This window comes from Oryzias latipes, chromosome 23 (genome assembly GCF_002234675.1).
Source record: "Oryzias latipes chromosome 23, ASM223467v1".
Classification (NCBI taxonomy): domain Eukaryota; kingdom Metazoa; phylum Chordata; class Actinopteri; order Beloniformes; family Adrianichthyidae; genus Oryzias; species Oryzias latipes.
The window spans coordinates 22,666,957-22,692,013 of NC_019881.2; the positions used below are offsets into that span (position 1 = coordinate 22,666,957).

The 25,057-nt window shown below is 44.0% G+C and overlaps 1 protein-coding gene across 2 annotated transcripts in view; it reads right to left on the reverse strand.

The window, feature by feature from the left end:
* Positions 1 to 25,057, reverse strand: part of trhde (thyrotropin releasing hormone degrading enzyme) — a 165,642-nt gene that overhangs the window by 81,672 nt on the left and 58,913 nt on the right. The window lies entirely within an intron of this gene.

Below are 25,057 nucleotides of genomic sequence, written 5' to 3' on the forward strand. Positions count from 1 at the left end.
GACACACGATCGGAATGACCGTTTACATGCTCCACGATCGGATAAACGATCGGTATAACCCACCTATCTCAATCGGAAAGAAATTCTGATCCGAATGAGTCTGATCGGGGCAGAGTATTCCGAACGGGGCGTTTACATGACACATTTTCTTTCCGATCAGACGTTCATTCCGATTACTTTTGCCCATGTAAACGCGGCTATATAACTATAGTGTTTTTTTTTTGTTTTCATTTTTCATTATAAACATTTGGATTATCTTCTTAGGCTAATTTAGAATAAAGGAAGTAATTTCAAACTGTAATCAGTTATTGGATGCAGAGTTCCTTCTGGTGCTTAAATGTATTTCACAAACTGGCTTCAGCATGAACACAATGTATTTAGAAGAAAATGCATTTTTCCTGTTTTATTTTGCTTTATGGGTTTTTTTCATTTTACATTTTTAGGAATTTTTTGTAGAACTTTCCTACCATAGTAAAGGGAAACTTTCAAGTTCTATATCTCTAAAACTGCTGAAGATGACGTGATACAAGTTTATGACCTAAACATTACATCAAAGCTGGATGGATTGCATCACCATGTGGTTGGATGTAGCACAAAACGCATCTTCCATTCCACAAGGTGTAGGAAACAAATATTTGTCCTCTGATTCCTTCAATGCCAGAGAGTAATAAGTTTTTTATAATTGGACCGCCCACTGCTGTCATACTAGATTTTTTGTTATTCTATTTCTATTAACACTCTTTTGGCTCCCTATTCAACACACTTCAACCAATCTTCACAAATATTAGTAGTTATCCTTACAAAAAAATCACAAATCAAGTGGTCCCACTCATTTCACACAATTTATCGTTTTTGAAAAACAAAAAAAAAAAAAAAATTAAAGAGTTTAGAAGGGTGTGATTGTTAACTTTGTGATGCTACCAATCCTAAGGAGATCAACCAAACCTCTCAACATTTTAACTATTGTATCAATATATGTAATAAATGGGCTCAACAAGTTTGATACCAATATGTCCAAAGGTGGTAGAACTACTATAGTTTACGGCCAAACTTGGATGTGTTGCTTAACACGTTAAAAAAAGGAGGCGTTGTAGCCCCGGCTTGTGTTTGTCAACCTGTTTTAATTGTAGGCCTGTTTTCTGGATGTTAAGTCTTGGAGACAAAATCTATTTTATCTCTTGCTCATATGAAGGTCATGAGTTTTTGAAAAGGTCCCACCCACTTCATCATGATGCCAGTTTTTATTATTTGTAAAATCTTCTTTCTGCTTCTTCTCCAGCACTCTAGCAGCATCATCTTAAAAGCACTGATTTCAGCAATCGATGCGACTTCTTTAAAGGAATCGCCATTCTACTCTCTTCTTGTTTGTCTTGAAAACTTTTTTGTTGCATTTTTGCGAATGAATCTGCTTTCTAGAGATTAAATGTTCGCCTGGTTTTAGTAAAGACTGTTGGACCTTAGGACACTTTTAAAACGACGGACCGTGTTCTAAAACGAGACGACGCCTTCGTTTCTGTTGGTAAATGTGGGATCCTGTCTGTTTCTGTTCCGACTCCACTGAGGTTAAAGAAACATGAAGACCTTTTATTGAGAGGGAAGCAATAAACCAATTTAACCCCCCCACATATTTAGGATAATAGCAGCAGAAATGCAGAAGAGCATTCGTATGCTGGTTTATCTGTGGTGGAAACAGATCTGGCGCCGCGTGCCATATGTTCACGCTGCGGCGGAAAGCTGTGCTTTCACACAGTGTGTCATTTTACACCCAGATAAGATCGATTTTTGATTAGAAATAGGTTTGTGCGCACAGCCGCTTCCTTCAGAGACACAACAATGAGTTTTCCTGCGAGCAGAAATCTGCTGAGATCTGATTAGTGCACACAGGGAGGAGAGGGCTTTTTCTGAAAGCAAAACCCGTAATGAAAGGAGCAGATGGATCTGCGACGGAGGCTGCTAATAAAACCATTTCTGTCAGACGATGAAATCTCACTTATTGATGCGAATTTGAGCCAACAGCGTTCTGAGCAGAAAGCCTCAGAAGCTTGAAATTACAGCTTTGTCTTTTCCTCCTGATGTCATTAAGTTTAGGTAAACTTTTCCACCGTGGAGTCGTGGGATTTTTCTCGAGCTCGCAGAAACTCCATCTCACACCTGAACTGAAGCTGTAGATTCGATCACTTCCAACAGAAAACATTGGTGAATTTTCCGTGGAAAGTCTGCATCATTTCAAAGACCTCAGAGAGATTACAGCAGCGCTGCCAACCTCTGCGCCTTCAGAGGACAAAAGGGGAGAAATGAATCAGAAAAACATGATGTTTCCCTTTGCTGTGTTTGATCCAAACTGTTAAAAAAAGTCTTCATGAACGTCATGATAGACGTCCAAATAGAAATAGTACGTCTGTTTGATAACGAGCTGATTAGTACAAAACCACAAAAGCTGGGCTCTGTGCTGTCGAACTATCGACAAAACCCTTCATTCAGGTCCGGTTAATGCTGCAGAAAACAAAAACTGCTCATTACTGCAATGCAAAGAGGTGTAGGAAACGATTATGGGCAGGTAAATCCATCCATGGACTTTTGTGAGAGAGCAAGGATTTCAAAGCCCAGACCTTTTCAGAATAACAGCACAATGCTGGCGTTGAAGGCAGGACTCTTTTTTTTTTCTTCTATTGTTTTGCCTTTGTGTTTGCAGATTTACTGGATTTCTTGCATCTTTGCTCATTTGACGCTGACCCATGGAGGACTGACCCATTGAAAAGACAGATAACTCCACAGATGAACAAGTATTGTGGGAACTGATTACAGCAAAACTAAAAACAAGAAAAGACAAACCGCTGATGTCTAAAAAAATAAAATAAAAGCTTCAATGCTCAGTTGACCTCCTGAAGAGAAAGTCTGGGTCATTAGCTGATGACGTTCCGGGGCTCAGATGAACGTCAGCAGAACCATCCGGCATAAAGACACTAAAGGAGTCGCCTGGAAAAGACGCAGATCTGAGAACTGGACGGCCTGAGTGTGACGTCACCCAGAGAAATCGAGTCAATTCAGTCACCATTTTTTTTCCGGGTACATGGAGGTCGCCAACAGTAAGCAGTGAGATTGCTAAATGCCAGACCCCTACCACTTCACAGCGCGCATTTTGAATGTTGGTGTGGGGGCCAGAAAGCTCCGCCTACTTTTATTGAGGCATCTGACTGGTCAGTTTATAACTTGAATAACCTAAAAAAATATCATGAAATAAAAAATTAAAAAAAATAGTATTATTAAAAACAAATTTCAAAGGCATCAGAACAAGAATACAGACCAATAGGATGAGTAACAGATGTTTATTTCTCTATGGGATTTTGGCTTCTTGGAGCCAGCAGGTACTTCCTGTTTGGAACGCGAGGGGGCGGAGTCACTCAGTCAATGGTGTGAACTTGAATAAAGGGAGTGTGTGGCGGTGAGGTTGAGTTAGGAAGCTGTATGTTAGACATCCACCCCTCTGTGATGACAGATGGCAGCCTCCTTTATGGCTGTGACTTAATTGCCCATAGCAGCAGCAATTACCATGATGACACTCAGCGTCTCGCTGTTTGTGAACACACTTAACCTGCTGTGAAGTTTACGTGTTGTGTTGCAGATATGTGTCTGCGTGTCGTGGAATTGCCTCCTCTAGGTTGAGGCCGCAAACATTCATGTCAGAATCAGATGTGGTTTCAACTTTCTGCAGCAGGAGGAGGCTGACTCCTCCCACCAGTCAGCACGCAGCTACATCACGATGGAAACACATGGAATTATGGGAAATCCCTGACAAGAAGGTGGTCATCTGTGAGTCTCTAGCCGGTGTGAGTTGGATCGTTTCATTAGTTGTTTCTGTTCAGTCAAACTACATCACTGTCAAAAAAAAACTGCTCCAACACCCACCCCAAGGTGCCCCCACCCACCCAGCTACAGGGTTACCATCAGGATCTCCCCCTAGACCTGCCCCACCGTTTGAGCGGGGGGGGACAAAGAGTATAAAACCGAGTGGGGGTGGGGAAGGATGTTTTCAACTAAAGGCTATGACAGAAAATCGTGAATCCCGTCTCACACTGGAGTTTGTGATCGATTTCTTTTCTAGAAATATTTCGTACAAACACGATCGATGCAAACCAGATTCTGCTGGTTTACATCGATCGTGTAAATACTTTACTTCTGTAAAGCGTTGCCTATCTCAGCAAATCTGCTTTTCTCAACTTTAGAATCTGTTGGAATTACGTTAACTGCGTCAACAATTGAAGAGTTATGATCAATGGAGCTAAAGCTCTGGGGTCACAACGATGCTTTGATTGGGTCACTTCTTCTGTCCTCCTCTTAATGCAGCAGCTGTGCTTGTAAAAACAGAACAACGGCGGCAGCGGTAAACCGTGGACTGTGTTTATTCTGGTGTTAGCGCAGGTCCCTTGTGTTGTGTTGGTGCATACATGTGTCACATCCTTTAATGCCTGGGCACATGGAACTTTGTTTTCCTTCGTTCACACATGAAAATGAAAGTTCCACAAAATCTTTGGCAAGAGTTTTTCAGAATTATTTTTTTTGCTCTATTTAAATTTAACGTAGCCAAAGAAATGCAAGGAACAGTATTTGTTTTGCCACACACTCTTAACTGCACTCCTTCAGTCCAACTTCTGCCTAGCTTCATCACAGTTCATCTTCATCATTCCTCTTCGTATTCAGAAAGTAGAAAAAGCCTCCGAGCAGCCGTGGTCGACCCGGCCTCTGAAGACCTCGCATAAACACAAACAGAGTCCGCCGAACACAAATAATCAATGCTGAAGATGAGCTGGAAGCTGGATGTCATAGGATCATGCGCTCAAACATCCACAGATGTGGGGGGGGGGACTTTGTTCACATTGTAAATGGATCCACGCTGCTGCTTTCTCTTTTATCTGCCAATAAAGTCAATCTGAATAACAGGGGGATGCAGGGATGGATACACATTACCATGGAAACAGATGCTGGGTCACCGAGTCATTGAGAGGCGAGCGGACCCTGCTTTCTATGCAGCGTGTGTGCACGTCTGTGTGAGTGTGCTGCGTGCACGGAGTGGGAGTGATGCAGCCGAGGTGAGGCGCAGATGTGTGTGTTTGTGTGTGTGTGCGCGCTGACCTTGGTGTTGAGTCAACAAACTGGCAACCCGCCATTCAACAAAACAGCACAGGAACAAACAAACCCCAACCACAGGTACGACTTTCGCTGTCATGGCAACAAACATGATGGTGTTTTTATCAGCAAAAAGGTTCCACTCACAAGCCCCTCCCACCTTTGAGGTTTAGAATGACAGGCCCCTTAGAGGAACTTCTGTCATGTTTTTAACACAACAAAGTGGATAAACACATTTTTTGTTTTGTTTTGTAGAAACAAACCAACAATCAGCATCATCTTTGTGACCGAACATCAATGCACGTGTTAACCCTTTAACATTGGAGACGTCACCGGCGACGGCAAAAATAATACGCTCTTGTAAGTATCGCAACTCTTTGACATTTACAAAATTAACACAATTCGGCAAATTTCCAACTGTGGGTGAGCCTGGTGGGGCCATGTTTACAACACTTCTTGTGGACCCCCTCTTCCCCTGGGTGTCCCCTGCCTTGCTCCTTCCTGGGCCCAAACGTGGCCGGGTGGGTGGCTGCCTTGAGTGCGGGCCGGGTCTCAGAACTCCTGGGTGGGGATGAAGTGCTCATCTGGGGCTGTGGGCGCTCTTCTGGGGCGGGGCCCCGCATTGGGCCCTCCCGGCATGGTGGGGGGGGCGGCTCTCCAGGTGGGCCAGAGCTGCACTCTCTGTTTCCCCATGCCTCCCTGCTCTCTGGCTCTGGGGGCCCCCGTGGCAGTCCTGCCGGCCCTGGCCTGGGTGGTGGATGTGATCACCCGGGGGCCGTTGTTCTCTATCTGCTGCCGTGCGGGTGTTGGGGGGTTCCTGGCTGCCGCTGCTGCTGCGGTGGGGGTCTTGGTGTGGGGATGGCTGGGCACTCTCCCTCCTTCTTTTCACATTCCTCTTTCCATTTTAGAAGAACATAAACACTCACCTGAGCACAGGTGTTAGCTCACCTTTGCACTATTATTATGCGTGACTGAATGAAATATTTCACACTAGTTGGTTTGAAGGCATAAGTTTGTGTGTGTGAACAGTATTTGTGTTGTGTACATGTTGACATGCTAACGTTTTTGGAGCCAACAGGTGTGTTTATAATATTTGAGTGTGTGTGTGTGGACAGGCCCCGCCCTTATAGACCTGTTTTACAACTGAACCTTACCGTAATAATTATAACCATCCAGAAAATTTTTGCTTAATGGTTTTACCCCCAACCCCCCTCTCTAACATCCCTCTTTCTTCCTCCCTCCTTTCCTTTTCCGTCCGGTCCAACACCAAAGATTTTCAAACATGATTAAAATGAATAAATTTTGGCCTCGATTGTCAGAAGATTCATAAACCCTGTTGTTAAAGTAAAATCGGTCCAACACAAGAGGCCCTAAGCTCTCATCTGTCTGCCCAGCTGTTGGACAGAACAAGTTAAAAAAAACATAATTCCATCAAATTCAGACACAGACAACAGCGGCTCTGTGTTGTTATGGGCGCAAAACCATTTTTCTTCTGCGTCAAAACCAGCTGATTTATGCTGATTGTGTAAGCTATTCTCCACTGTATATCGGGACAAAGCTAACAGGTACAGAAATTCAAAGAAACAACAGTGGATCTAAAGCTCCAGTGTTTAAGGGTTAAATTCCCTTGATGGTAATTTTCTGTCTTTAAAAATGCAATGGAAACAGAGTTGACTCCCACAGTAAACAGATGAGCCTTTTCTGACTGGACTAGAAATGGTTCTTCCCTCTGTGAGTTATTAAAAGGCTAAACTAAGAAGCTGTGCGTTTGGAAAATATGCAACACTCAAACAAACAGGCAGATTTTAGCCTCAATTCTCTCTCCAAAGCCTCAGTCACATGCACCCGTATGGGCGGTGCAGGTTTTTGGGTTGTCCGGGTACATGGGGGGTCACAGACAGGGGCAGGAGCACGGGTGTGTCTTGCAGTTCCCGTCAGGCCACCTCAAGGGACATCATCTAAATGGAATATACCATTTTCGTGCTTTGTGAAACCTACTCGTAAGGCTACTGGAAGTTAAACATGATGCTGTCTTACGGTGCCCTTATGGCTCGCTAGTCGCTGGTAAGGTGCGAGTACCTGGCTCTCTACTGACTGTGGACGAAGGCTGCATGCATAGGATGTGCATTGACACACAAGTACCTGGAGGATGTCCACACAAACTACACCTAAAGAACAAAACATTCTAGAAATTAAAATAAACAGACAACTAACAAACAATGTTCAAGTCATAGCAGAGGCATTTAACCATTATTTCATTGATTCTGTGGCCAACATAGCGAGCTGTTTCACACCTGTGAAAACCTACAACCTTTCAATAGACGCAAGCCAACCGACATTTAGTTTCACAAACATCACAGAATCCGATGTATCACAGGCCATCAATTTACTCAAACCATCCAAATGTAAAGACATATTTGGCTTGGACACAGTGATGCTCAAGGACCTCTGTTCATCACTGACACGCCCCATTACCAAAATTATCAATCTATCCCTCTCGCAAAAAACATTCCCGAGCACTTGGAAACCAGCCATTGTCTCTCCCATTTTTAAGAGTGGAGACCTTCATTCCATGTCCACCTACAGACCCATTAGCATTCTTCCGACAGTGTCAAAAATTGCAGAAAAACTGGTAGCTAAACAAATTATAAACCACCTCGACACCACACTCTATTCTCTCCATCCTATGCAGTTTGGCTTTAGAGCCAATTACTCCACGGAGACCGCTACCTGTTTTTTCACTGAAAATATCAGGATTTTGCTGGACCGAGGGGGGGTTGTAGGTGCTGTTTTCCTGGATCTCAGGAAGGCTTTTGACACTGTTAATCACAAAATCTTACTGTCAAAATTATGCAATTTTAACTTTTCTTCTGATGCACTGCAATGGATTGACTCCTACCTCACTGACCGCTCCCAACTTGTCAAAGTCCAGTCATTTAAATCTGCAGCTCTCAGTCTGCCAACTGGTATTCCACAAGGATCAATTTTGGGACCTTTGCTATTTTCATTGTACATTAATGACCTTCCATCCAGTTGTCCTGATGTTTCTGTGCAGATGTATGCTGATGACACTGTAATATATGCTCATGGCAGTAATTCCTCTCAGGTGTCTGAGAAGCTCACCAATGCCATGGTTAACATCACAGCTTGGTTGAAATATTCTTGTTTGCAGCTAAACACATCTAAAACTGTTGCAATGTTTCTCACCAAGTCCAATAATAATCTCACTGCTGAACCAGATGTTTTTGTTTCAGGAGAAAGGCTACAGATTGTATCAGAATATAAATATCTGGGTGTCATTTTGGATTCAAAGCTGTCTTTCAAATCACACATAAAAAAAGTCTGCAACAGAATCAAATTCAACCTCAGTAATTTTAGACACATTCGCCACCAGATGTCCACACAGTCAGCAAAAATGTACATGCACTCTATGATCCTCTCTCATATCACTTACTGTTTGCCTGTCTGGTCACAGGCTTGCAATACATCTTTAAAACCTGTCCAAACATTATACAAACAAACTGTTAAAACCTTGGATAAAAAACACAACATATTTCACCATTGTCCAATATTACAAAAACATGGTTTACTGCGTTGGGACAACATGGTCAAATTTTCAAATCTCTGTCTCATGTACAAAATCCTTCATGGCTTATCATCCCCTCCTCTTCACCAGTTTGTTAACATCCGGACAGCAGATCACAGCAGAACTCGGAGTGCAGTCAGAGGAGACAGTATCATTCCCTTCAGAAAAAGCGCTTTTGGTCAGACCGCTTTTTCTGTTAGAGCTGCTACTGAGTGGAACTTCACACCTGTTAGTATCAGAAATCAAAACACATATCATTTATTCAAGACACAATTAAAGAAATGGCTCATTGACAATCAGAGCTGTCAACACTGAGTACATTTCCTCTCACTGATCCTCATTACTGTCATGTCTTTTATGTGCACGTATGTTCTTACATTTTTCTGTTTTTGGATTGTTTTATCATTAATTTGATTTTAGGTTAACTGCTTATTTTATTGAATGCATTGTTTAATATATATATGTAATGTTATGTAAATATGTAATTTTACTTTGATCTTTTAGGGTGATTTTTAACATCTTCCCAGGGACTGCAGATGAAAAATAGCCCTTTGGCTAACTCTGGCATATTGACAGAAATGTTTATTAATATGCGCTGTCCCCCCTATTCAAATAAATGAAAATGATACACTATGATTGTTTAACTTCCTCATTTCTAATGTTAGAAATTCACACCCAGAGCGATTCAGGGACGTCCAGTCTCAATGGTGAACCAACATACAAACACAACCAGAAGTCCTGGAGCGTGTTTTGAGCATCATTAGCAGCTGTCTGTTAGCAGAACAATCTCTCAACCTTGAGTCATAAACCGCGGTTAGAAACATGAAGCTAAGACTGAGTTCATCAGAGCTTCGAGACGGATGAGGTTTTAGTCAGTTTAAAAGTAGAAATGTACATAGAAATACTCAGATGATGTGGTACAATGAGCGCTTTGCTTTAAACCAGTAGATTCCATCCAGAAAGAGATGTTTTCCTCTCCAACCATCATCTTAACAGCTCAGGTGTTGTGTTGCCCCTCCCTGCTGAGCAGATGTCTGCTAACATGTTTCAGAAGTTTGCTCTTAAACCCCATGAAGCCTCATTACAGCTGAGGTGGAGGCATCCACCCGGACCACTGATCAATGCCGGAGTCGATGGAGTTTCCTCAGGTGAGCTGCTGTCTGCGTTATTTACTGCATATATTTAAGAGCCATCGATTCTTCTCCGTGTGATTTGGGTTTTGTCTCATTGCTCTGATTTGTTCTCGTTTCCTGTCATTTGCTTGGACCTTCAGGACGTACATGGACGTTCAGATCGGTGCGTTACATAACCAGCTTGACTGACACTAAAATCGCCGCTTCGGCTTTGCGTTGTCTTCAGAGTGTCTATAAAAGCAGCAATTAGAGACATTTAATCACTGCTCTGGCTTTCCAGACCACCGCGCAGATTTCATCTGTCTTCTGTGGTCTCCAAGAAAAACTCTGCCTGTGGGAGAATGATCCAGAAAAGAACCACTGTTCCCTTCTTTTGGCACTTTAATTTCTACTTCTTAAAAGCGCAAGCTGAAGGTTAAACAGGGAGCTGATTAAAGCTCCGAGTGCCTGAGCTGCTGTTTCCAGAGACAGAGTTAAGCTCGACCATGTTTCGCTGTCTGCAGATGTTTCTGAAAGTCTTCTGAGAACATTTTCATCCTCCTGCACTGGAACGATCCACGTTTGTGAGCTTCTCAGGGAATGAAAAAGGAAACCTTCAACAGAAGCTCAGAGAGAGCAGCTTCACAGAGAAATGGGTGAACCTTTAGGGACAAGATGAAGGTCCCGGGAATCTACAAAGACCAGTCAAAGTGGGTCAAGAAAACTGGTGTTGCCTGCTGGTACAGCTTGATTTTGGTCTTAAAACATGTTTCCAGCTCATGAATTCAGCCGGTCTTCACAGAGGTTAGCTGGATTTTTCCACAGCTGGGATCCATCCTCCATCAAGTGGGCTCCTCTCCTGTGGTCCATTAGAGACCCGACAGAACCTCCGTTATATCTGACGAGGTTAACGCCTTCAGTTTAAGTTGATTTGAATTTACGGGGCACAGGTGTTAGCGACAGATGGCATCCTGCCTTTACAATCGGCACGTTTTATGAAATGAACCCAAGCGCTCTGCTGGGAACCGTCTGCAGACACGGTTTAATTGAAATGGTAGAGCGTCTTCATGAAGGAGGCGTGGGAGCTCAGGCAGAACATCTGCTCCAGGTCGTCCTTCTTCAGGAAGAAACATTTCTCTGAATTCTCCGATCAGCTGGGAGGCTTTTCTCTCCTAAATTCCCTGAGCTTGTCTGGTTTTCCGCTCTCCTCCCTGAACTTGAGGTCAGAGCTGCTCTGCGGGTCAGAAGTCATGAGGTCTGTGATGGCGAGCGCTAAAAAGGCGTTACACGACCTGCTGTTGTTGCAAAGAATGGATGTAGCTTCCACTTTAAAGAAGTCTTTCATTTTGAAAGGGTAGTGGAAGTTTATTTTGACACTCCGGGGTCGTTTCCTGTGTTTCTCAGCATGTTTGTGGCTTCAAAGTAAAACTTGGAGTTGACATGAGCGCCACTGCAGAGTGAACCGATGACAACCGATGTGTAACGTCCTGCAGGTTACAATCCATCGCAGGTTTGAGACCCCTGTGTGAAAGTAAACATGCAAACAGCAAAAGTAATACTGATTTAGAAAATGTAAACTTTCGTCAGCCAGAAGGAAAAACTACTAATGACGACTTCAACCATGAAGACATGAGCACGCCATCTATATAAATGTAGGTTTGTTTATAAGTATTTAACTTTAAATGTTAAAAATGTTATTTCCAATCATAAATTCAGATGTGATTCTTTCGGCCTTCTCCTTTGACTTTCTTCTGTTTACTAAGATCATTTTGAATTGTAACTGCTTCTCTGAACAGGCCTTGATTTTTCATTGCACATTTGTTGTGAAGTTGAGCAGAAATCCGCTTAAAGGTCTCATTTGAAGACCCTCCTCATGAGGAGAACCCTGCAGGAGCGCAGCTGCCTGCAGCTTCCTTCATATATAATATTCAATATTGTTGAACCCCCCACCGCTACGCTTCAGCTGAGCAGCGATGGAGCGTTTGTTAACCCAGATCATGGAGCTGGCTCCCGGGCCGAGGACGCCTCCTGCTCTGCTCCGTGAAATCGCTTCACCTTGGTTTCTCCTCACGGTCCGACAGAGCCTCGTCTGTGACGCCCGTCCTCCAGCTCTCCTGGAAATAATCTCTTTAAACTCCCGCTCTGAGGATCCTGGATGGCTTTGGTCCCGCTCTGCTCATTTCTGGAAATGAGTTCCTCACCTCTGGCTGTTTCCCAAACTGCTTTGAACCCGAGTCCTGAAGAGCCTTCATCCTGCTGTCCTCTGAACTGCAGCCTCCAAATGACTTCTCAGTGCTGAGGGAGGAACGAGTTCCTGAAAGCCTTTGGACACACGCCGCTCTGAAAACATTTCAAGTCCAGTTTGTGTCGGCGCACAGATACAGGAGGAGTCGGGTTTGGATCGGACGTCCTGATCGTCTTCAGGAGAAGAAATCGGATCGTTTCTGATCAAAACCGGATCAGCAGCTCCAAACTTCCATCACTCAGCTGTTTGCAGAAAAGCTGAGATAAATGCTCAGAAACAAAGTCCACTGGAGCCGTGCGCAGTTCATCAAGTAACCACCAGGGCACCAACAGAACTGCAGTCTGGTTTCTGAATTTAAATGTAAAATGTCTGCAATGTTTGTTTGAAATGTTTATCTGTGGTTTGAAATGTGACCTCTGAACATTTCTCTCCTCACTGAGGGACACTTTGGAAGATTTGAGCCCATTTTTAAGGAGGTCTGCAAAGACGACGAGTGGAATTTAACTATGTCCTCACAGGTTCGTCAGGTTCAGGCTGAATTGTGGCATTGTTGTGTCTAATTGGGAAAGAAAAAAACGTGATTTTTTAGTTACTTGATTCCACCTCCAAATTTTACATAGGGTGCCACCTTTTGGCAAAAAGTGGAATCATAGAGCAGAACACTATCGACTTACTCTCCTTTTGTGTTACGTTATAGGTACAATAACCGTTCGGGGTCCTTCGAGTAGTACTGACGTCACATTATGTGATTGGCTGTCCGTTGGTCAGATGACGTGTCAGACAGTGATTGGTCTGGACAAATTACGAGACTACCATAGAAGAAGATATTCTGAAGTCTGATGTAAACAAGCAGAGCTCCGACACAGAGCTAGATTATCTTCTAAACGGGCTTTTATTATCGTTATGATTATTATTAAGTGCATTTGCAGACGAACAGACTGCGGTCCGAACCCTTCTCCAGACCGAACACTATAACAAAGCACCTTCCCCGCCCCCGTAACATAAAGTTCTTTTCCTGTGGGCTATGTGGGCAGAAGCCCAGGGCGCAATCTTGTAGGGGGCAGACGAGCACCCTAAAGAAAAAACCATGGCCTTTTTTTTTTATTTCCTTGCAGTTTTTCTAGACTAGCAAACTAACAGCTGCTTCCAAGTAGATAAATAGTTTTAATTCATAAAATTAATATGCTTTATTGGGTTTACAGGATTTAAAGAAAAAAATAAAAGACACGAGTCTGCATCAAAGTGAATTTGTTTCCATCTTCTCACTCATCTTAACCCTGGTGTTTGACAGACAGAAAAGCCTATTCAAAGTTGTAGAAAATGGACAAAAGATCAAAGAAAACATCAGGTTCCCCGTTTAGAAAAAAGAGAAGAAAAACACTCCAAGGATGAAGGAATGCAGGCGGTGTCCAAAATTAAAATCCCCTAGGCCCCAAATAAGACCAAATTTACTGTTGGCGGAGTAAAATTTGGAGTAATATTTGCCACATGGCTAATGGAGGTTTGCACCTAATTAGACTAGTCGTGTTATCTTATTGGTGGATTTCATCTAAGCTCTTCTGCTGTTCTCATATGCTGTCAATGCCTCAGATGCAATGTACACAATCGTTTGTCTTCTTTTGTTCAGTGCGACACTTTAGTTTCCATAATGTTCATTCATGAAGCCAACTGAAATGAGCGGAATAATTCATTCATAATTGGTGTCAGGGTTGTATTGAGCTCATGAAAAAAAAGAACAGAGAAATGTGGCAATTTTTACCACAGGCAGCCTTCAAAAAGAAAACTCAAACTGATGCGTGTTAAGGGTAACCTGTATCTGAATTGTACAAAGAATAATAAGCAGACATGATGATAGTAAACAATGACCCATTGATTGGACCTTAACTGACAGACTCAGAAGCAGACCAGCCCAGCTCCAAAGATTTGTTTATAGGAGTTATCGGGTCACACTCACTTTCACAAAACTGTAATCCACAAAGAAACTGGATCCACACACCAACCAAATACCAATTAGCATTTCCCTAACAGAGCGAGAATCGCCAAAAGTAGCAGATTAGACCCAATTATGCATGAAAGCAGGTCTGCGCCTCCCTGCATGCCTCTTTTCTCCTCCTTTCCTCACTCGGTGTCCATGGGTTGCTGCAAAAGCAGCAGCTGGAAAAGACTAAATGTGCGTTTTCTCCAAGCAGCAGAAGAATGCTGACGTGACTACTGCCATTAATTCAGCGCACGGTTAAAATGACTTCCACCTTCTCACAAGCTGCTGATTTACCTGTTCGTGGAGCTGAGAGGAGAACGGCTAAATGAGACTCAGTATGTGCCCAATCATCTGCTGGTTTGGAGTAAACCGCCTCCTCACAAACCAGCTGGATGCTGCAGGTGGAGGAGAGTGCAGAGGAACCTCCAAGCATGTTTCACAGACTGACGCTGCAGGAGGAGAAAGTCAGCCCAATCCAGACCTCATGAACCTTTGGGCTCAGTTATCATCTGTGATTTGATGAAGCGTTTTTTGTGTGTGAAGAGAATCAAACCAAACAGAGGTCCAAACTCTTCCGACTTCAAATGTCCGTGTTCCATCATCCAACCTTCGTGTTCTCAGCAGGGTTCCTCATCCTTGGGGAGTTTTTGTTCTACAGAGTTGCTTCTCTGGAACTGTCGGATGGTTTCATCTTTGCATACCGAGCAGATCAAACCATCTGGAAAAGTTGTGCAGTAACAAGTGGAAAACCAGCCAGTCCTCTGACAGCTTTTGCTTGTTTACAGATGAGACTTTTCCAGACTGGAACCTTTTTAGAGTTTATGTTTTTGTTTTCTATTCACAGTCCCTAGCTGACCAATCAGATGCCTCAATAAAAGTAGGTGGAGCCTGCCACATCCAACTTTTAAAACATTTAACAGATTTCGTGTAGCCTACTTCCAATGGGTAGGGGTGTGGCTATCTAATAAGCCCACTCCTGATTGGTCAGAGGGTTTGCCATGGAAACAGACCAATCACTGCATTCTGACCACGTCTTCAACATAGCAGCTTCTATATCACCAAAGAATAGCGACTGTATTAACTTCATTTGGTTGGAGATGGAGGTAAATCTTTTTCTATGGAAGAGTCTGCTTTTAGCTCCAATTTTTTTCTTTTTATACTTATAGTTTTTGATGAATTTTGGCTAAAACTTGCAGCTTAAATAGAAAAAGTTTGAACTCCAAACAATTGCAAAACGACATTTGCAGCTGTAGACTTCTCAAAAGTTTCTAATTTCCTCTGCACTTAAAGTCGTATTTTACTTCACGAGGAGCTGAGCTGAATAAATTTGACACATTTAGACTTTTTTAAATGATCAGAAAGGAATTTTTTTAGGTAAAAGATTCTCTTCTGCTTGTGAAACTTCCTGTGGTTTTGGTGCCTTTAGTAAAGTTCTGCAAAGTCACTGTTGTGAAGAAGGGAATCTCGCTCACTTTATTGAATATTAATGCTGAATTGTCTGGGAACGCTGACTGGAAGAGGCTTCAGCTGTCAGCATCGCTGAGGCAGCAGCAGGCGGACAGCTGACTGGCCTGCAGCTCTGCGATGGAACGCCTCGCTTTGGTCCATCTGCCGTCGCGTGTCGCCCTGAGGCGACGGCTTGAGAGAAAGAGCAAGGGACAAAGCGGAAGAAAAGAAGGATGGAGGGAGGATGAAAGGATGGAGAAGCTGGGGGCTGTAGGTGTGTGTTTGAGCGTCTGAATGTGTGCGCTGCACCTCAGGCGGTGCTGCCTGCGCGTCTCTGCGGATCCCAGATGGAGCCAGAACTCCACAGAACGCATTAGTCCACTCGGCGAGTTCTCGCACGGATATTCTCCCGACAGTCGGATCACCTGAGCCTCAGCTCGCTCTGCTGCAGCAAGATTTATGCTCCGCTGGAACAGTCACATGAATTCCTACGGAAGCCTGGAGAGGCCCGTTAGCGTTCCTCCACTTATCTCCACTTCACAACCGAGAAAAAACCGAGGGGAGAACCGCCTCCCCCACTGCAAAAGGTGTTCTCTGGGTTTTAGGGGCTTCAGAACCACCGTCTCTCAGGTTCTGTCTTTGGTCTTTAGTCAACTTAAAGTTCTGCTGCAGAAATCTGCACATTTAAGAAAAAGAAGCCTAAAACAGAAGGATGAACTTTTAACAAAGAAACCAAAAGTAGCAAAGAAAGTGACTCCTTAAGACTATTAAGTAATACACAGGCGCAGACGAGTCGGTCCAAATCAGAGATTATCAAAAGACCTGTTTCCAGAACCAAGTCAAAGTGCAAAATACTGAAACTGCTCTTCTCAAATGCTCATCAAAAGAGGAGTGGTCATTGATGCTAGATAGACCACAATGCATTGTGTTGTCATTTGAAAAAAAAAAAATAAATAAATTGTTTTTCTATTCATCCTCCAAAGTTTTCTTAAAATGTTCATATTAGGTTATATTGGGCTAGTGGGTGACTTCATATTCAGCATTAAAAAGTAATGAGCATGTGTCCAAATTGCATTCAAATCCAGGGAAGTGGATAGCTCCGCAGGAGAGTAGAGAGATTTTGGACACAGCGAAAACCTCCCGTGTCAGGGACTCAAACACTCTTCCTCCTGGTGAGACTGTCCTGTTTGCGTTGGTTTTTGGGATTTGGAAAACTCCAACAGAATTCAGAAAAGCCTCTTTCCATCTGAGCGGAACAAACTTCTGACATAGTTTTCGTTTACAGACGAAAATGTTTTCATACGAGGCCTGTAGCACAGAGACCTTGATAGGGAAAAAAAGCTATGAATGCAAAGATGCATTCATGAAGGGAACTCAATTAAAGATTCACTCCGTAATTAAACCCTTTAGCACCTCAGATGTTGCCAGCGACATCTACATAACACGCTCTTTGACATCTTTGACCATTTCCAGGATCAGTGGGAATCAGCTGATGCGTCTCAGCCGCTTTTCTACATCCAAGGCCGGTTTTCTTTATGCAATTTTACAGCTGACTTTCCCATTTACACAATTATGGTAACGGTTTAACACCCACTCCAAGGAAAATTGTGTTTTCGCTGTTCTTGTAGTTTTTTTCTCATGATGGAGGACAAATATCAATAACTCTGAGCTTAATAACACAACTCAGTGGTGAATTTCTAATGAACTCTTGCTACTCTGGAGAAACTAAACCCAAATAACGACATTTTTTTTTAATGTTTTGGCATTAAAAAAGTTAACCCTTAACCCAGATCCTTAAAAATTTCTTCAAAATAAAATTATGTGTATTTATTTATTTATTTTTCATTTATTTTTTCCCCTTTTCCTTTAACTTGTCCTGTCCAACAGCTGGGCAGACAGATGAGAGCTGAGGGCCTCTTGTGTTGGACAGATTTTACTTTAACAACAGGGGTTATTAATCTTCAGACAAACCAAAGGTATGTCTGACTAAACCCCTTTTGTAATTGAGGCCAAACTTTATTAATTTCAATCATATTTGAAAATCTTTGGTGTTGGACCGGACGGAAAAGGAAAGGAGGGAAGAAAAGAGAAATTATGTGTATTTAACAACAAACCAAGTGGACCACAGAATCCCTCCACCCATCTTCCTCCGCTTATCCGGGACCGGGTTGCTGGGGCAGCAGTCTAAGCAAAGATACCCACACTTCCCTTGCCCCGCCCACTTCCTCCAGCTCCTCTGGGGGAACCCCGAGGCGTCCCAGGCCAGCCAAGAGAGGCAGTCTTTCCAGCGTGTCCTGGGTCTTCCCCGGGGCCTCGGTCCAGTGGGACATGCCCGAAACACCTCCCAGGGAGGCGTCCAGGAGGCATCTGGACCAGATGCCTGAGCCACCTCAACTGGCTCCTCTGGATGTGGAGGAGAAGCGGTTCTACTCCCAGCTCCTCCCCCTGTCTGTGAGGGAGCGCCCAGCCCCCCTACGGAGGAAACTCATCTCAGCCGCTTGTATTTGGGACCTCGTTCTTTCATTCACGACCCAGAGCTCATGACCATAGGTGAGTATTGGAACGAAAATGATTGGAGAGGAACTTCTAAGTGGAACTAAAGCGTCAGTGTTAAAACTGAAGCCAGTTTTCTCCATAAATACAACCATTAAAAATGAGATCTTGAATTTTCTTCCACTGTCGTGAAAACTACATTAAAAATGCTATAAAATGTTGCTGGTCATAATGTTCTGTTTGTAAGTGGATACTATTTAAAATCTTTCTTTGTGGAAGCTAGTTTTGTTAAAGCTTCATGAAAAGTGTCATCAGGTTCATTTGGCGTCTGAGTGAATTCAGTCTCAGGTGAGCAGAATCTGCAGAGGTAAGGAGGGGACGGGCGTTTCTTGACTATTCCGTCTGTCGGTGCCGACGTCTGTCCCTTTACGTTTGTATCTGCACTCATCACTTCTGCCTGCCGCTCTCGTGGGAGCTCCATGCCCTGCATGACAACAGATGGAGCCCCGAGGCTCTGGGACCACATACACACATGCCGGCGGTGTGGGGGGGGGCAAGGCAAGCTGTGCTAAAGACTGATGTCAACATCAGTATGAACGCACATGCATCACAGCGTCCACACTCGCGTGGATCCAGGACGCGGCCTCCTGACGGACGACTGCATCCTTTATGCCCAAAGTGGATGAAAAGCCGGAAAAGTTCAAACAGAACTAAACCTCTGAGGATTTTTCATTCTCGACACTTTTTAACTGATGTCAGTTCACAAAGTTCAGCTGAGGACAGCTTTGGCAAAACAACAACATTCCTCTGCGGGCTCCAAAGGGGAAGCAGGAGACTAAAGTTTGAGGGCAAAACCATGGGAAACGACTCAAGAGCAGGAATTCTGGTTCTGGTTTGTGGCCACTCCACCACAGCTTCATTCAAAATCAGCAGACTTTGATTAATGTCAAAGTGGAATAAAAGGTGGTCAAACAAAAACGAGGCCATTGGCCCAAATCCATGTGGTTCCACTTTAAATCCAATCTCTTTTGGGAAACGGAGAACGCTGAAGAACGCCAGACGTTCTTGTGGTGAAGGATTGAAGATTTCAGAGAAAGAACAATCAGAGAGGAACTTCTGTTTTCTTCAGGCCTTGACAAACGGGAGATAAAACAAATTCACGTGCATTTTTTTGACCTTTTGAACCTTCTCATTTGATCAGACTTCATAACTGGACGTTGAAAGACCTTCATGAAACTCCTCCCCCATGGGGCGTGGTTGGGAGCATGGCTTCATGCTTTAGAGGAACACACTACACGCAGGTTCATGAAGGTGCACGGTGTTCACACTGGACAAACAGGGGGGGGGGGGGGGGGGGGGGGGGGTTCTTCTTCTTTTTCTTGCTCTACTGTTTACTAGCACATGTCCGACACCTACAGGCTGCAAATCTGGCTGCTGGCTTTTTTCTTTCACAGCTGTATAATGATATACGAGTGACCTGGTGACATTCAGGCCGGGCGCCAACCACAAGTTTCTCCTCTGGGATCAATTTTTTATACAGTTATATTTTGATGAGTTTTGAACATGGAAGCTGATAACACACATACACGTGCGTTTTCACAGAGTTTCTATTTACGGTGGCTGCTTGAACCCACGTTGCTGAGGGCGGTGTGAACACAGCTTGATGTGTAGGTTTGTGTAGACCATTGATTGTAAATGAGAACTGGACTGAGTGACCCCGCCCCCCTGGCGTTCCAGACAGGAAGTACCTGCTGGCTCCAAGAAGCCAAAATCCTATAATAATAATCCCATTAATCCCAAATAAACAGCTGTTAGTCATTCTATTTGTCAGAATAAGCATTATGGATCTACTAAAAATTTTTTTTAAAGATGTTCTACACTGACCAAAAATATAAACGCAACACTTTTGTTATTGCTCCCATTTTTTAATGGTATGAACTCAAAGATGTGAAACATTTTCCACATACACAAAATAACCAGTTCTCTGAAATATTTTTCACAAATCTGTCTAAATCTGTGACAGTGAGCATTTCTCCTTTGACGAGACAATCCATCCCACCTCACAGGTGTGCCATATCAAGATGCTGATTAGACAGCATGATTATTGCACAGGTGTGCCTTAGACTGGCCACAAGAAAAGGCCACTCTGAAATCTTCAGTTTTGTTTTATTGAGGGGGTCAGGGGACTCAGACAACCAGTCAGTATCTGGTGTGACCACCATTTGCCTCATGAAGTGCGACACATCTCCTTTGCATAGAGTTGATCAGGTTGTCTATTGTGGCCTATGGAATGTTGGTCCACTCTTCTTCAATGGCTGTGCGAAGTTGCTGGATATTGGCAGGAACTGGAACACGCTGTCGTATACGCCGATCCAGAGCATCCCAAACATGCTCAATGGGTGACATGTCCGGTGAGTATGCTGGCCATGCAAGAACTGGGATGTTTTCAGCTTCCAAGAATTGTGAACAGATCCTTGCAACATGGGGCCGTGCATTATCATGCAGCAACATGAGGTGATGTTGTTGGATGTACGGCACAACAATGGGCCCCAGGATCTCGTCACGGTATCTCTGTGCATTCAAAATGCCATCAATGAAATGCACCTGTGTTCTTCACCCATAACATATGCCTGCCCATACCATAACCCCACCACCACCATGGGCTACTCGATCCACAACATTGACATCAGAAAACCGCTCACCCACACGACGCCACACACGCTGTCTGCCATCAGCCCTGAACAGTGTAAACCGGGATTCATCCGTGAAGAGAACACATCTCCAACGGGCCAGACGTCATCGCATGTGAGCATTTGCCCACTCAAGTCGGTTACGACGACGAACTGGAGTGAGGTCGAGACCTCGATGAGGACGACGAGCATGCAGATGAGCTTCCCTGAGACGGTTTCTGAAAGTTTGTGCAGAAATTCTGTGGTTATGCAAAGCGATTGTTTCAGCAGCTGTCCGAGTGGCTGGTCTCAGACCATCTTGGAGGTGGACATGCTGGATGTGGAGGTCTTGGGCTGGTGTGGTTACACGTGGTCTGCGGTTGTGAGGCCGGTTGGATGTGCTGCCAAATTCTCGGAAGCGCCTTTGGAGACGGCTTATGGTGGAGAAATGGACATTCAATTCCCTAGCAAAAGCTCAGGTCGACATTCCTGCTATCAGCATGCCAATTGCACGCTCCCTCAGAACTTGGGACATCTGTGGCATTGTGCTGTGTGATACAACTGAAGATTTCAGAGTGGCCTTTTCTTGTGGCCAGTCTAAGGCACACCTGTGCAATAATCATGCTGTCTAATCAGCATCTTGATACGGCACACCTGTGAGGTGGGATGGATTGTCTTGGCAAAGGAGAAGTGCTCACTATCACAGATTTAGACAGATTTGTGAACAATATTTCAGAGAACTGGTTATTTTGTGTGTGTGGAAAATGTTTCACATCTTTGAGTTCATACCATAAAAAATGGGAGCGATAACAAAAGTGTTGCGTTTATATTTTTGGTCAGTGAATGTAATCCTCATTTTTTTATATTTACAAAAAATATTCTAATAAACTTAAAAAACCGGAAAACGTTTTGACAGTTGGTATAAATATTCCCCCCAAAAAATCCAATGAGCTCATTATTTTTTTTAGTTAAGGCCTTTTCTTAAATGTCCCTTATTAACCTGAATTTGCAGGTAATTTCTCTAAAAACTGAAAAATGACCATTTGCTGATTCCACCGGATGTGACATCACTTCCAGCACAGCGTCGGACATTCTGCTACTGCCACTAATATCATAGTAAAGGTCAGATGGGGGGGCGATTAAATGTCAACCTTATTCTGAGCTGGTGGAAGGAAACGGACTGAAAGAGAATTCCTAATGTGACGGATGAATGTGGACAGGGAGAAAGAGTCTGACACCGACAATCCGCAGCCACGCTGATCACATTAGAGAGGAGAGCAGAGGAAATGCTCCGCTTTGGCACCGCTAATTGTTTCTGGCAGGACAAAAGTGTAAAACACAAACAATTACAAAGACACAAGCACAGCAAGAAAGAGGATGGGATGGGATTTGACCGCTCTGATATGATTCTCCTGGACGGTGCCGACAGGAGAGTAAACACGCGCGGCTCCAACGAGTGGCGGGTTGAACGCTGCTGAGAAGATGAAGGTTTTAGAGCGGCGAAGTGAAAAGGCCGTCCATGAAGGAGCCACGCCAACACGCACCAACGAGTCCTTCTGTTCTGATCAAACTCCACGTTGGCAGAAGAAATCAGCAGCAACTCCTTCAAAAACACAGGAAGCTGTTTGCTGAAACACAAGCTGGTTTTAGTAGGAACAGGACTTCTTAATCCTATTTCACTTTATGCAAACAACATAAAGAGATGATGACGTATAAATTAAAGCTGCAAACGGGTCTGGATGGCCCACAGGCGCCACACGCCCCTCACTCTCCCCGTCTGCCCTTCCCAGCCAGGTCAAGCGGCAAATGTATGGAAAAGAAAAGAAAAATGACTTTATCTCCATAGCAACCATTTTATGTTTGGGTCGCCTGGGGGTGACAAACAGGTCCATGTCGTTTTGCGATTTCCTTAGAAACTAATAATTTTTGGTAAATAAAAATCCTACTTCTTAATTAATTCCCTAAATTTAATTATTTAATAAAGTTATTTTTATAATGTTCGGGTAAAAGATGTGTGAGAAACAGGGGAACAGTACTTCTGCCAGCTCGCCACACTAACGCCGTCTAAAATCTACTAACATACTCAGCGTGACAATAGACATCGTTATCCAGAGGTGTAACCCAGGACAGGTGATGAAACTCGGCGTGTCATCGTTGGGGGGACTTTGCAGGCCATGAAGGGAATGAAACTCCAGCCAGGAGGTTCTGGATCTCCAGGCCAACAGCTGTCAGACGGAACTGGAGAAGCAGCTTCTTCTCATCAGAAATGTGGTCCAGTTGAATTTTGTAGAACTTTTCATTTTATCATCATGACCTGGAAGACTGAGAATGTACACCAACAAGCTTCAGAGTTGTCCCAAAATAGGTTTTAAACCTGGCAATGTTTGACATTTTTCCTTTTTAAAGAGCCCATGTCTTGTATTAAAATATAGTTGATATATAATGATGGATTTAGTCAGGCTTCCAAATGTAGGCTATATAACTGTTTATTCCTTTTCCAGAGGAGTCAAAGTCCAGCCCTCCTCCAGCCTCTCAGCTCATCTCTGAACCATCATGCGCTCCTTAATATTCACAAACGCATCTCATTTCTGCCGCAGGAGATCTGCTTCCTGGTAGACTGAACGGCGCTCTGCTCAGCAGCTTCAGGGCTTTCTCAGGCTTCGTGCTGCACACCTTACCCCCTCATGAACGACTGTGTTTGGGCTTCTGTATTCACCTTTCTCCACGTGTTTATGGGATCATGGCTGTTGGGGCTGCTGGTCACAACAATTTGAAGCAGATTCGGACACGCACACCCAGGATTTACATCACAAAGAGCCGCAGCGCCTTCGCTTTCATGGATAAAGAGAGTGTGGAAGGTCTTTACTTTGAAAAACGACTCTACATCTGAGCTATTTTAAGAGTGAGATCAGGATTTGATGTAAAAGAAAGCTTTTCTACCAAGAGGCACTGAAGAAACCTTAGTGTACGGGACAATCTTTAGTCATTGCGTTTGAATTAGCTGCAGATCCTGGAGGTTTGTGGGTAAAAGTCTCAAACACTGGATAGATCTGTGAGCCACCAAGAGAACATGTGTGTAATTGTATTCATGCGGTCACCCCCACCCATAAGGGGGTTGACCCGTCCAGGCTTTTGGCTCGTTTAGGGTCATAGGAGGGAGCGGCTTTAGTAATAGCAGAGGGAGTTGGAGGCTGACATATCAGTGTCCACAAAGTTCACCAGAAAGACTGAACGGAAACGTGACGTCAGGAGGTTGTTCGGCACACACAGGTGTGTTTATGAATCTGACTGTTTGGATGTAAACAGACCAACGGTGCACTTGGCTCACTGTCACTCAAACACCTTCCTTAGACTTGTTTCCCTCCAGAAGTCGCCGTTTTCTTCAGGATTCTCGTGGATCTCTCGGTGTTGGTACGCTGTTGCAGTGTTGGTCAGTGCGTGCACAGACTCGTGTCCCTCAGCACCCTGAGGCGCCTCACATCTGCTCTTCCATGCAGCTGCAGCAGGGATGCTGTCCTGTTTCTAACAGCTCACACCGCGGTTTTCTGTGACCCCCATCTTATTGTGAGAAAGAAAATCCAGGGATTTTTATTTGGTGGAGCGGTCACAGGATGTCGTGATGAAGCCGATCCCTGCAGCCGAAGCGTTAGTCACTGATGTTTGGGTTGAACATCAGAGCAGGATTTTTAATAGAACTCTTAGTCTCATTCTCAAACGGATACAAACTCCCCCTGGGGGGGGGGGGCTTTTTTTGCCACCTCCATGTGAAATTAGCATACTCCATAAAAACATGTTAACTCTGCAGTGAGGCTTCTGTTTTCGGTACTTGGAGTGTAAGTGACTCTTAGGAGAATATTTGACAGTCATTTGTGAGGAAAGAGACAGCTGCTGCGCTCCTATCAAGCTGAGATTAAGAGGCTTTAGGCAGAGGATTCAAACCTTCCGCTGTGAAAGCTGCAGGTTTATGTCGATGAGGCCTCTGGACATCAGAATGACAGCTATTACTCAGCCATTCTACTAGTCAGAATTACCATTCTTGCTTTGATACCTATATTTTTAACATGTTCCTGATCCTACTTTGTCTGCATTTTTTTCTGTTGTTCCAGTTGTTCAAGTTATAAACTGACCAATCAGATGCCTCGGAAAAGTGGTTTGTCAGACAACGCACGTTCAGAATTTGATTGACAGATATTCTATAGCCCTCATTTCAGATCTGGACCTAAACTTCACGGCTGGATAGCTACGATGCTGCTGCCATTTTTGTTGCACCGATGACGTTAGGTTGGGGGTGTGAGGGGCTGTAAGCTAGCAGAGGAGTGATTAAACGGCAAGTTTCAGTTCTGGGTCTCACCCACAAACTTTTTTTCAAACTCCTCCCTCTCTGCAGAAACTATGTCCCAGAAA